We start from the raw sequence: 11691 nt of genomic DNA, 5'->3' as shown, positions 1-11691 counted from the left end.
TTTATACTGCGGAAAATGATGGCAACTATTCATAATTATGTTAGCGTGGTATCGAGTATCCAATTTCATTATGTATGGTTTTCTTTGTTGACTAGTATATTTTATGAAGGGATCGTATTATATTAAAGCCACACAAATTTCCTAGCTACCAAATCAATCTTTAAAAAGTCATTTTTTTCTAAATGTTATTCAACACTTCAATGTATATTTTTCAGATAGCAATTTGAACATAACATCCAGACGGTGTGTACCTGACGATAATTTCAACGTAAGCCGGTCAATTTCACTTGACGATATTTTTAACGTAAGCCAGCCAATTCTCAGTCCTTTGAAAAATACAGAACCTGAACACACTTATGGTAATGTGATATATATATATATTTTCCTAAATTTAAGTTTTTCGTAAACAAAAATCTTAATACATAATATTTGTCTCCATTACAATGATATTAAACTCCAAACTCTTATTTGGCAAAACCTTTCGGAATTTTTCATCCTCAATGCTCTCTAACTTCGTACTTCTTTTGGCCTTTTGACTTTTTTATTCAAGCGTCACTGATGAGTCTTTTGAAGACGAGACGCGCGTCTGGCGTATAAATTTTTAAGCCTGGTATCTTTCATGAGTTTTTTTCTCTATTAACTACACGTTTTAAAGCATTTTAGTTGTTTCATTGAGCATAATCTCCACAATTTAATTTGAGTTGCCTCTATTCTGCATTCTAATATCAGAGACATATAATGTATATGAAGAAACTCGTTTTACTAATCACTTTCTTGGAATGTTACTTTTTCAATATATGTTTTTGCATATTTCAGACATCCTCGTGATAATATTCGCATCAGTTGCCATAGTAATAACTGGTAATTTAATTTATTTCATAAGAAGATTTTGGAATACGTAAGTATACACTAAGAATAGACTATCGAAATACACTAACAGCTTACAATGGCATAAGTTTAGTGCTTTGGTATGACACAATTATGTCCCATTACCAGGGACATAAATATATATATGTGTGTCTCTGTTTTCAATATAAAAGCCTGTATTTTCCGTTTATAAATTAAAATTATTAAAAGATATGTATTTGGCCACACAATGATTATTATAGAAAAAAATCCTTGGACTAAAATAGCCTGTATACATATCATATACCAGAAAAACATTATAAGAGCACAGGAAAAGTACAGTTACAAACTAGATTATGTTAAAATGAAAACAAATTTGACCTTAAACGTCGATTCAACCAACAGAACGAAGGCAGAACACAATCGCTAACCCAAAGTATGCCAAATTGAAACTAAAAAACAAACACCAAAAACAAAAATTTTCTGCAATAATAAACCCTTTAAATATGACAAGGGTAGCAGTTGCTCCGGGATGGTAAGCATATCCTGCTCTTCATGTGGATGATGAATGATAAATATGTAGAAATGCTTCTCCAGTTATTTGTAGTCATTTACTCGATCGATGGCATACCAAAGCAGGGAATAAAACCTTGAGGTGTAATACCACCATTGATTTTCCCCTATTAGTCTTTGTTAAATTTGCACTTTTCAAAAAATTGTGCAGAATTTATCTTTGTTTCAAATAAAGAAATACTTGGCATGAGTAAAGATTTATCCTGTCCAGTACTATAGAAAAATTTTCACATAACATTTCATTGCATATAAGAAAATAACCATCATTGGAAGTTAACCAATCAAATTTTCCCCCTTTTTTAACCTGTGTACAAGCTTTAGTAACCATGTAACCTCAAGTTTCCAAAATATTCTATAGAAACCCCAAATAAAGAAATAATGGTGCTTTGAAATACCCAAGATATATGTTTATGACTCAGAAATGTTTTACTGCAATGAAATGTATGATCAATTACCTACAACTGTCAAATTCAAGGGAATATTTTTTTTCGACCTATTTTCGTATCGTACTATGATTTGGTGGTATTACACCTTGAGTATAATTTTTTTTATTTAAAAATCGTCTGACATGTTACTTAACAAATGTTTATATTAATCTCTACTCAACACATGTATCGTTAAAGAGTTCAGTATAGTCAATACCTCTCTTGGTGTTCGTGGGTGCAATCCACGCGGACAGGTTCAAAGTAAAGATTTGAAATTTGTGTCTGCTGCTTCTCCGCTATAAGCATACGACATCTAAGAGTAAAAATAAACACAAGGCGGCTTTCGGTCAGAATTATATGTCTGGGTATGGTGACATGTCTTTTTGCAGACCGTTCACTTGTGGTCTTACACATTACAAATTCGGTCTTATACAAGAAAGGATTACACTAACATGTTCTCGTTCCGATATGCATGCAATATTTTGCCACTGGACGTTTAACACCAAAGTCAAACATCAAAAATAAACAATATAGAAAATTCGTATGCATGAACTAAATTTAATAATAAAAAAATTGCATTTCAAGGTGTTCCAATCCAGGATCAAAGAAAAGGCGCAAGTATTCAATGGAGATTGAAAACAATTCTATGTTGGACTCGATAAATCAAAACAATTAATATTGTTAACTTATTCCATATTTATAAATTGTTTCTATTTATTTAATTTTATAAAGTCTCATTGCAATGAATTACTTGGAGTGATATTGTATGCATAAATATTTGTTTTTGTAGTAGTTATGCCTGTGCAAAACTATATTTTCGTGCTTTGTAAATTGTAATACAATATGAGGTATTTTGGCTGTTTTAGTTGTAGGATTGATGCCTTTCGACAGAGACTCCAAGTTTGTAAATTGCACAAAATTGTCTTCTGTACTTTCCGTTGAGATATTTATTTAATGTTATTATCATATTAAATATTTTGGAATTGTGTTTTGGTAGTGGTTGTGAAAATCATTTAACTGACAAGTTAACTTTAAACACAACTATTTGATATCGAATAGAATCTAGGTTAATTACAACAACGCTGACCTGCCTTCAGTTCCAACAGTGTCCTCAGTGGAAGACGATTCCTTAATTGATTGATTGATTGTTATTTGCTTAATATCCAGTGGCAAATATCTCATGCCTATTCAGGACGTTGACAAGTGGATTGATTGGAATTAAAGGGGGATATTTCTACTGCCAGTGAAAATAAGGGTATGTTGGTTATACCTTGCAACAGGCAACCTACTGACTGCTCAAATAGTTGCTATAAGGGTTCTTTAATGTGTAGACAGCCAGACACTCTCCCCACACATGGCATTTGGATAATGTTTCCTATTCCTTTACTACTGGAACTTAAAGACTTGATCTACATATTTACACGCAGTTTAACGTTATTATAAAAAAGTATAGACTCAAAATTTAGCAGCGTTTTTACCTCAGTTACCACAAGATATATACATTGCATAGAAAAAGCCATAGATAATGCACAATCTTCACTACTGTAAATTCAGAAATTATTGCATGCATTTATTATCATGATTTTTGAAGAAGGGACAAAAATGCGAGATTAGTTTTTGCAATTTCAGGAAATCAGCATACAGATTTATGTATATGATATCAGAATGTGAGTTGCAATATTCGCATTAATAAAAATCTCACAATAATTCCTGAATTTACAGTATCTAAATATTTTGTTGTTTAGAAATTGAACTTTCTCATACACAGACTTGGTCATATTAATTTCCAGAAAAGGATGATTATTAAACAAACATTGAATGGTCTTTACCTTTAGATGTTTTTTTGTCATTGGGTTGCTGTCTCATTGACATATTCTTCTCATACTTATCAGTGAGTATGAACCCACACAAGAGAGCAAGTGAAAGTTCAGTTAGACTTGAAACCAAGTATTCATTTATCAAAATAAAACACCAAATATCTGACCCTGATCCATCTCTAGATAAAATGCATGATAGGTCAGACAAGCATGCAAGATGTCAACCATACACCATTTTCAAAGTCATTGACACGCAACCATATTTAACATTCCCTATAACAATGATACTTATTCAATTCTTTTAAAATATGCCATACAAATTAACAACAACAGAATAAATTTAGAACTTTTCGCTGTTTGAGAGTCTATGAACCAGCACCATTTTCGTAAGAAATGTATCATCTCCTACAAATCATCTAATTTGTGCACATAAAGTACATAAAGTGGCCAAAAGATGCCTAAAATGTTAAAGTCTGATGCCACCAGTTTTGCAGCTTAATATAAACCAAGTTCCAGAGCAAGTTTAAATGTAGTAATTTTACTCTGTTTTATCTGACCCTAATGTCATAAAGATTTTTGTTTTATCAAGTCCATGAGATTAATTTGTTAAAAATAATCTTATCAACTATTATTTAAATGGAAGTATTCAAGGATGACACCAATATATGATCAGGTTACAGAATTTTGGGTATCACACACATTTCTGATAAACTGTTATACCTACTGATCAGTGACAAACCAAATGAAATAATTTCTCTAGAGGTATTCATCAAATGTATGACCATCTAAGAGTTTTCTTCCCGAAATACAGTGACAACCTTTTTTCATGTAACAATTAAATAGAATACTGTAAATTCAGAAATTATTGCGATGTTTTATTATTATGAAAAATGCGACAGGATTATAATCGCAATAATTTAAACTAACATTTTGAAATTTTTTATATGAATTAAACAGGATTTTTCTCAATATCGCAAAAATTTAAATCGCGTTTTAGACTAAAATGACAAAATTGCAATGATAAATGCACACAATAATTTCTGAATTTACAGTAATTAATTTTGTTTTAACAAGTGTGCAAGACATTGTTGTAAATACGTAGAAAAGTCTACAATGTATTAAAAGCAGTTATGCCTACACTGGAAAATTAAAGTGGTAATACTTTAATATGTTAACTAGCCTTATCTCAAACTTTACATGCAAACTATGCACAAGGTCCAAAGTCAATTAACCATGGCAGAAGGGCTGCGGCCATATAATCTCCATGAAAATAAGACTTATGCAACTGCACTAAAAAATTTCATGGACTCACCATTAATGGTTCATCTTAATCTGTCCTAATCACAAATTTAAATACGAAAACTGTGGAAAAGTTTCAAATCAAAAGACCATGACTATCGGGACAGAACTAAATAATCTCCATGGATATGAGATGTGCACTGTTAATACAACTGCATACTAAATATCATTGACTAATTATTTGTGGTTTCCTTTAAACTGACCTAATCATAAACTTGAACATTTGAACTAAGCAAAAGTGTCAAAGTCTATTACTTTGACTGAGCGGGTTAGGCAATACAATCTACATGGAAATGAGAAGTGCACCTGTGCATATCAAATACATTACTTATTATAGACTTACTGTAAGTGGTTCCCCTGAAACCGACCTTTATCGCAATCTTTAACAAATTATTGGCGCCACCCCCACTGGAAGAAGAACACCTAAAGTCTGTCCTTTGTGACTTGTCGAGGCGAGACAAAAAATAAAGAATCAAGTTCAAACAGGGCACTGACCATGAGAATGTAAAAAAGATTTACAAATAAAAATCAAATTAATATTGTACACGGTCATCATTTTCCCATAAAACTGATCAACTGCAGACGCAATAAATCAATGGTTGCCAGAGATAAAACAATTTTAAACTATGAGGCACTTGAACAACAGGAGTTTTATATTTCCAATCTGACGAAATAACTTAAATAAAGGGTTATGTACGTATATATTTCTATTGATAAAAATCAATAATTATTGTCAACTTATTTCTTCACCAAGCTAGTCTTTGGATCTGTAAAATTATAATAGAAACCTGAATAAATATTATATACGCAAGGCACAAAGGTATAAGAGAAGACAAAGTAAAATGTTAAACTTTATTTGCAGATCAAATCTATACACATTTTTGAAGCACAAAAAGCATAAATTCTATAAAACATTAAATGAAAACAAGTTTGTATCCCATTTTACTGATACAGGATATTCCAAATAAGTTTGAATAACAACATTTGTGTTTATAGACTACTAAGTGGTATAATGACTAGCCTTGTAAAATAGAACTTAAGGGAGGAAGTCCAAGTTACCCTTCGCTTCACACTTCTGTCACACCATCTTCATAATATTCTAAGTCATCTTCTCTTCATTACAAAATACAGATGCATTATTGCTACTTCATATTTTAACTGATATGAATTCTTGCATTTAAAGAATCTTTTCTATTAGCTGTTTATGTTCTAAGAGGTTGAAAATATAAATGAAAATAACAGAATTCAATTGATAATTATATAGAAAGGAGATTCTTAAGGTAAATGTTAACGGAGGGCAAAATGGGAGATTCAAAGGGGTAATTATCCAAAATTAATCAATTCATACATATGAATAAAAAATCAGCTGAAAGGTACAAATGAGATTCGAAGAGGGAAATTTACAAAAATTTAAGTGAGAAGTGGAAGAGAGATAATTAGGGATGGTGAGAAAATTTCAATAATAGGATAAGTAAGTAATATTAGACTGATTTTGACTGAAAGTTGACATATGTAGGCTAACCAATTCCCTTCACTCAAGTCAAATAAAAAAAAATTAAGCCATAAATTCTTTAGATTAAGAATTCAGGATGGAGGACATATACTCCAGTTTTTATTAAATAACTGTCTCTAAAATTGTCATACATTCCATACATGTAAACAAAAAATATCAATAAAGTTTAAGTACCCTAAGATTATAGGATTCTGATCTATGTAAAAAAAAAAGTGGCAAATTTAAGTATAAACAATCTTCATAAACACATTCCTGGTATGAATATACAACTGTGCATTTGCACGACTGTAAATTTACAACCAATATCACTAAAATTGCAAATATTTATTGAATTCATGCCACATCACACAGTAACTGATAACTGAACATTTAATTCATGCCACATCACACAGTAACTGATTGCTGAACATTTAATTCAAGCCACATCACACAGTAACTGATTGCTGAACATTTAATGCATGCACCTTTACTAAAAACCACAATCCAACAAGCATTAATTATCTGAACATATTATTTCTAATTTAACCTTAAAATAAAATTAATATTGTCCTAATCTTCTCAAATAAACTTAAATGTACAACCAATAATAAACCTAACCAAAACACTAACACTAAACTCAAAAATTGGCACAAACATGCCAAAAGTAAATGCAGCTGCTTGGAGTACTTATGAATATTTGTATTAAATATTCTTCGCAATTTTCTTTCTTAGTATAAAATTACATACAACAGAATAGAGCCATTTTTGTCATTTGTAAAAAGTAAAATTCTATAAATCAAAGCAAAAAAATCATATATACATTTAAACAAATTAAATGACAACAGGAACAGATAATGAAGTCTGTTTTAAAAATACAATAATTTCAGGTATTAAAACATAAAGATTTGAGGGAAACTCATCAACTTTAATTCCAAAAAATAACATCCTGCAGCAAATACAAAAGTAAGGAAAATATTAGTTATCTGGGATCTATGACAGAGTTCAAACATCTCTAAGTTGAGAAACTGAGATGCTGCAAGGACAAACCAATTCATGATATAGTTGTGTAATAAGATCTGGAAATGAGACAAGTTTTTAACTGAATGGAAAACAAATCTTTCCTGTTTAATAATGTATACTCAATCTACAGTTATGTAAAAGATCTAGATGAAATTTCCAACTGTTTCACATAAACAAACTTAGCCATTCAATTGTATGAATGTACAAAAATTGCATTAAACACAAAAAACACAATACAAAACTTAAGCTATTAAATCAAAGATACTAAAATTATATATATTTTTACAACAGATTCATCATACAAAAAGTTTTCCACTCCTGCCTTATTTTTATAACACAACATATTTTTACAACAGATTCATCATACAAATTTTTTTTCCCTCCTGCCTTATTTTTATAACATAACAGCTAACAGTTTATTTTGCTGTGTCTGACAATTTCACACAGATTACCATTTATATTTCAATAAAAAGTGTTACAACATGATCTGTACATTAAAAACATTGTTTATTTAATTCTATCCAATAAAAGGATCCCATTATTATGGACAAAATGACAAATACAACATATGCATAAACAAACAATCAATGAAATTAAAAAATAAATCTGGAAGATAAAAATTGTGAATCAACATTATGTCAACAAATACCATCAAAACTGAAAAAAAACTATATTTTACATTAAAAAAATCTATCAGAATTCTCACCTCTTTCTTACAATCTACATGTATATATCAAACAAAAGATTTTTTCAACATTTCAAATCAGAATTTTTTTAATAAAAGAAAGCTTACTGTAAACTAAAATGGGAATTTAATTTCTTTAGAATATTTCATTTTCCAACATACAGTTCATTTTATTAATTGGTTAAATGTTCATTGAACTCTAAATTTTGATACCTATGGAATGTGCAATATCTAAACATTGGAATCTTGGGAATGCTACTAAGCAATATCATATATAAGGAAGTGGGAATGTTGTTTAAAAATTGTAAATACAACTAAATCTGTACATAAAATACATCATCAAGGGAAACAAGAAATGATTGTAACAGGATGCTGTTACGAAGTCTCCCAAACGAAGCTCCCATAATTCGTAATTCCAAGGGTCGCCTGACATTGGGCAATGTCCAGTGAAAATTGGTTTGGTCCAGTAAAGTTATATGCATTAGTGATGCCTGGGGACTAACCTTGTATATCATCCAAATCATCTTGGCATGACAAACCAGAATATATATGGTTTAGGGGTGGGGATCTCGACCATTTACAAGATACTAGAACATTGGGGGTGGGGAGGAACCCCTGGGGACTGGCCCTATACGTCATTCAAATGTTCATTACATGGCGAACAGGAATATATAAGGTTTAGGGGTGGGGATCTCAACCATTTACAAGATATTAGAACATTGGGGGTGGGGGGAACCCCTGGGGACTGACCGTATACGTCATTCAAATGTTCGAGAAATGACAAATAGGAATATATATGGTTTAGGGGTGGGGATCTAAACCATTTACAAGATATTAGAACTTTCTTAAATGGCAGGGGGTGGGGTGACCCCTGGGGACTAACCCTGTATTTCATTTGATATGCTTTATCATGACAAACCAGAATATATATGGTTTAGAGGTGGGGATCTCTACCATTTACAAGATATTAGAATTTTCTCAAATGGCAGGGGGTCGGGATGACCCCTGGGGACTAACCCTGTATATCATTCAAACCATCTTAGCATGACAAACCAGAATATATATGGTTTAGGGGTGGGGATCTTGACCACTTACAAGATATTAGAAGTTTCTTAAATGGCAGGGGGTGGGTTTGACCCCTGGGGACAAACCCTTTATTTCATTTGATGTGCTTTATCATGACAAACCAGAATATATATGGTTTAGGGGTGGGGATCTCGACCATTTACAAGATATTAGAATTTTCTCAAATGGCAGGGGGTCGGGACGACCCCTGGGGACTAACCCTGTATATCATTCAAACCATCTTAGCATGACAAACCAGAATATATATGGTTTAGGGGTAGGGATCCTGACCACTTACAAGATATTAGAACTTTCTTAAATGGCAGGGGGTGGGGGTGCCCCCTGGGGACTAACCCTGTATTTCATTTGATGTGCTTTACCATGACAAACCAGAATATATATGGTTTAGGGGTGGGGATCTCGACCATTTACAAGATATTAGAACTTTCTCAAATGGCAGGGGGTCGGGATGACCCCTGGGGACTAACTCTGTATATCATTCAAACCATCTTAGCATAACAAACCAAAATATATATGGTTTAGGGGTGGGGATCTTGACCACTTACAAGGTATTAGAACTTTCTTAAATGGCAGGGGGTGGGGGTGACCCCTGGGGACTAACCCTGTATTTCATTTAATGGGCTTTATCATGACAAACCAGAATATATATGGTTTAGGGGTGGGGATCTCGACCATTTACAAGATATTAGAATTTTCTCAAATGGCAGGGGGTCGGGATGACCCCTGGGGACTAACCCTGTATATCATTCAAACCATCTTAGCATGACAAACCAGAATATATATGGTTTAGGGGTAGGGATCCTGACCACTTACAAGATATTAGAACTTTCTTAAATGGCAGGGGGTGGGGGTGCCCCCTGGGGACTAACCCTGTATTTCATTTGATGTGCTTTACCATGACAAACCAGAATATATATGGTTTAGGGGTGGGGATCTCGCCCATTTACAAGATATTAGAACTTTCTCAAATGGCAGGGGGTCAGGATGACCCCTGGGGACTAACTCTGTATATCATTCAAACCATCTTAGCATAACAAACCAAAATATATATGGTTTAGGGGTGGGGATCTTGACCACTTACAAGGTATTAGAACTTTCTTAAATGGCAGGGGGTGGGGGTGACCCCTGGGGACTAACCCTGTATTTCACTTAATGGGCTTTATCATTTAGAACATTTTCAATTAAAAAGATTGTGTCTATCACAAACGGTTTTCAATTTATAATCATTTGAAAATTTAAAAAAATAAAATCCCATAGGGTTCTATAGTAAAACCCTCTTTTCTTTTTGCCCCTCAAAGTACCCCTTTATAAACCCCATTGCACAAACAAAACCCTGATTGCACCACTAGACATGTTAGTCTAACATATTGTGAAACCCTAAGTTAATCTGACAAGCGGTTTTGGAGAACGGGTGCGGACAAGTTCAAATTTAAAAGCGGCGGAAGAAGAAGAAGAAGAAGAAGAAGAAGAAGAAGAAGAATAATAATAATAATAATAACAAGAAATGATTGTAACAGGATGCTGTTACGAAGTCTCCCAAACGAAGCTCCCATAATTCGTAATTCCCAGGGTCGCCTGACATTGGGCAACGTCCAGTGAAAATTGGTTTGGTCCAGTAAAGTTATATGCATTAGTGATGCCTGGGGACTAACCTTGTATATCATTCAAATCATCTTGGCATGACAAACCAGAATATATATGGTTTAGGGGGGGGGGGGGGGATCTCGACCATTTACAAAATACTAGAACATTGGGGGTGGGGAGGAACCCCTGGGGACTGACCCTATACATCATTCAAATGGTCATTACATGACGAACAGGAATATATATGGTTTAGGGGTGGGGATCTCAACCATTTACAAGATATTAGAACATTGGGGGTGGGGGGAACCCCTGGGGACTGACTGTATACGTCATTCAAATGTTCGAGACATGACAAATAGGAATATATATGGTTTAGGGGTGGGGATCTCAACCATTTACAAGATATTAGAACTTTCTCAAATGGCAGGGGGTCGGGATGAACCCTGGGGACTAACCCTGTATATCATTCAAACCATCTTAGCATGACAAACCAGAATATATATGGTTTAGGGGTGGGGATCTTGACCACTTACAAGATATTAGAACTTTCTTAAATGGCAGGGGGTGGGGGTGACCCCTGGGGACTAACCCTGTATTTCATTTGATGTGCTTTATCATGACAAACCAGAATATATATGGTTTAGGGGTGGGGATCTCGACCATTTACAAGATATTAGAACTTTCTCAAATGGCAGGGGGTCCGGATGACCCCTGGAGACTAACCCTGTATATCATTCAAACCATCTTAGCATGACAAACCAGAATATATATGGTTTAGGGGTGGGGATCTTGACCACTTAGAAGATATCAGAACTTTCTTAAATGGCAGGGGGTGGGGGTGACCCCTGGGGACTAACCCTGTAT

At 33.5% G+C, this 11691-nt stretch overlaps 2 long non-coding RNA genes across 2 annotated transcripts; one reads left to right on the top strand and one right to left on the bottom strand.

Moving 5' to 3' along the window:
• Positions 1–224: 224 nt before the first annotated feature.
• Positions 225–2740, top strand: LOC127715699 (uncharacterized). Its single transcript, XR_007988553.1, has 3 exons — positions 225–359; positions 817–898; positions 2430–2740. It is a non-coding gene; the product is annotated as an uncharacterized LOC127715699 (long non-coding RNA).
• A 3058-nt stretch (positions 2741–5798) lies between these two features.
• LOC127715691 (uncharacterized) lies at positions 5799–10954 on the bottom strand. Its single transcript, XR_007988545.1, has 2 exons — positions 10896–10954; positions 5799–8660 (listed from the first exon to the last, which is right to left on the bottom strand). It is a non-coding gene; the product is annotated as an uncharacterized LOC127715691 (long non-coding RNA).
• Between the last annotated feature and the right edge of the window lie 737 nt (positions 10955–11691).

This window comes from Mytilus californianus, unplaced genomic scaffold (assembly GCF_021869535.1).
Source record: "Mytilus californianus isolate M0D057914Y unplaced genomic scaffold, xbMytCali1.0.p SCAF_9, whole genome shotgun sequence".
Classification (NCBI taxonomy): domain Eukaryota; kingdom Metazoa; phylum Mollusca; class Bivalvia; order Mytilida; family Mytilidae; genus Mytilus; species Mytilus californianus.
Note: the sequence above shows the minus strand (reverse complement) of the source record. Positions and strands in the feature narration are given on the sequence as shown.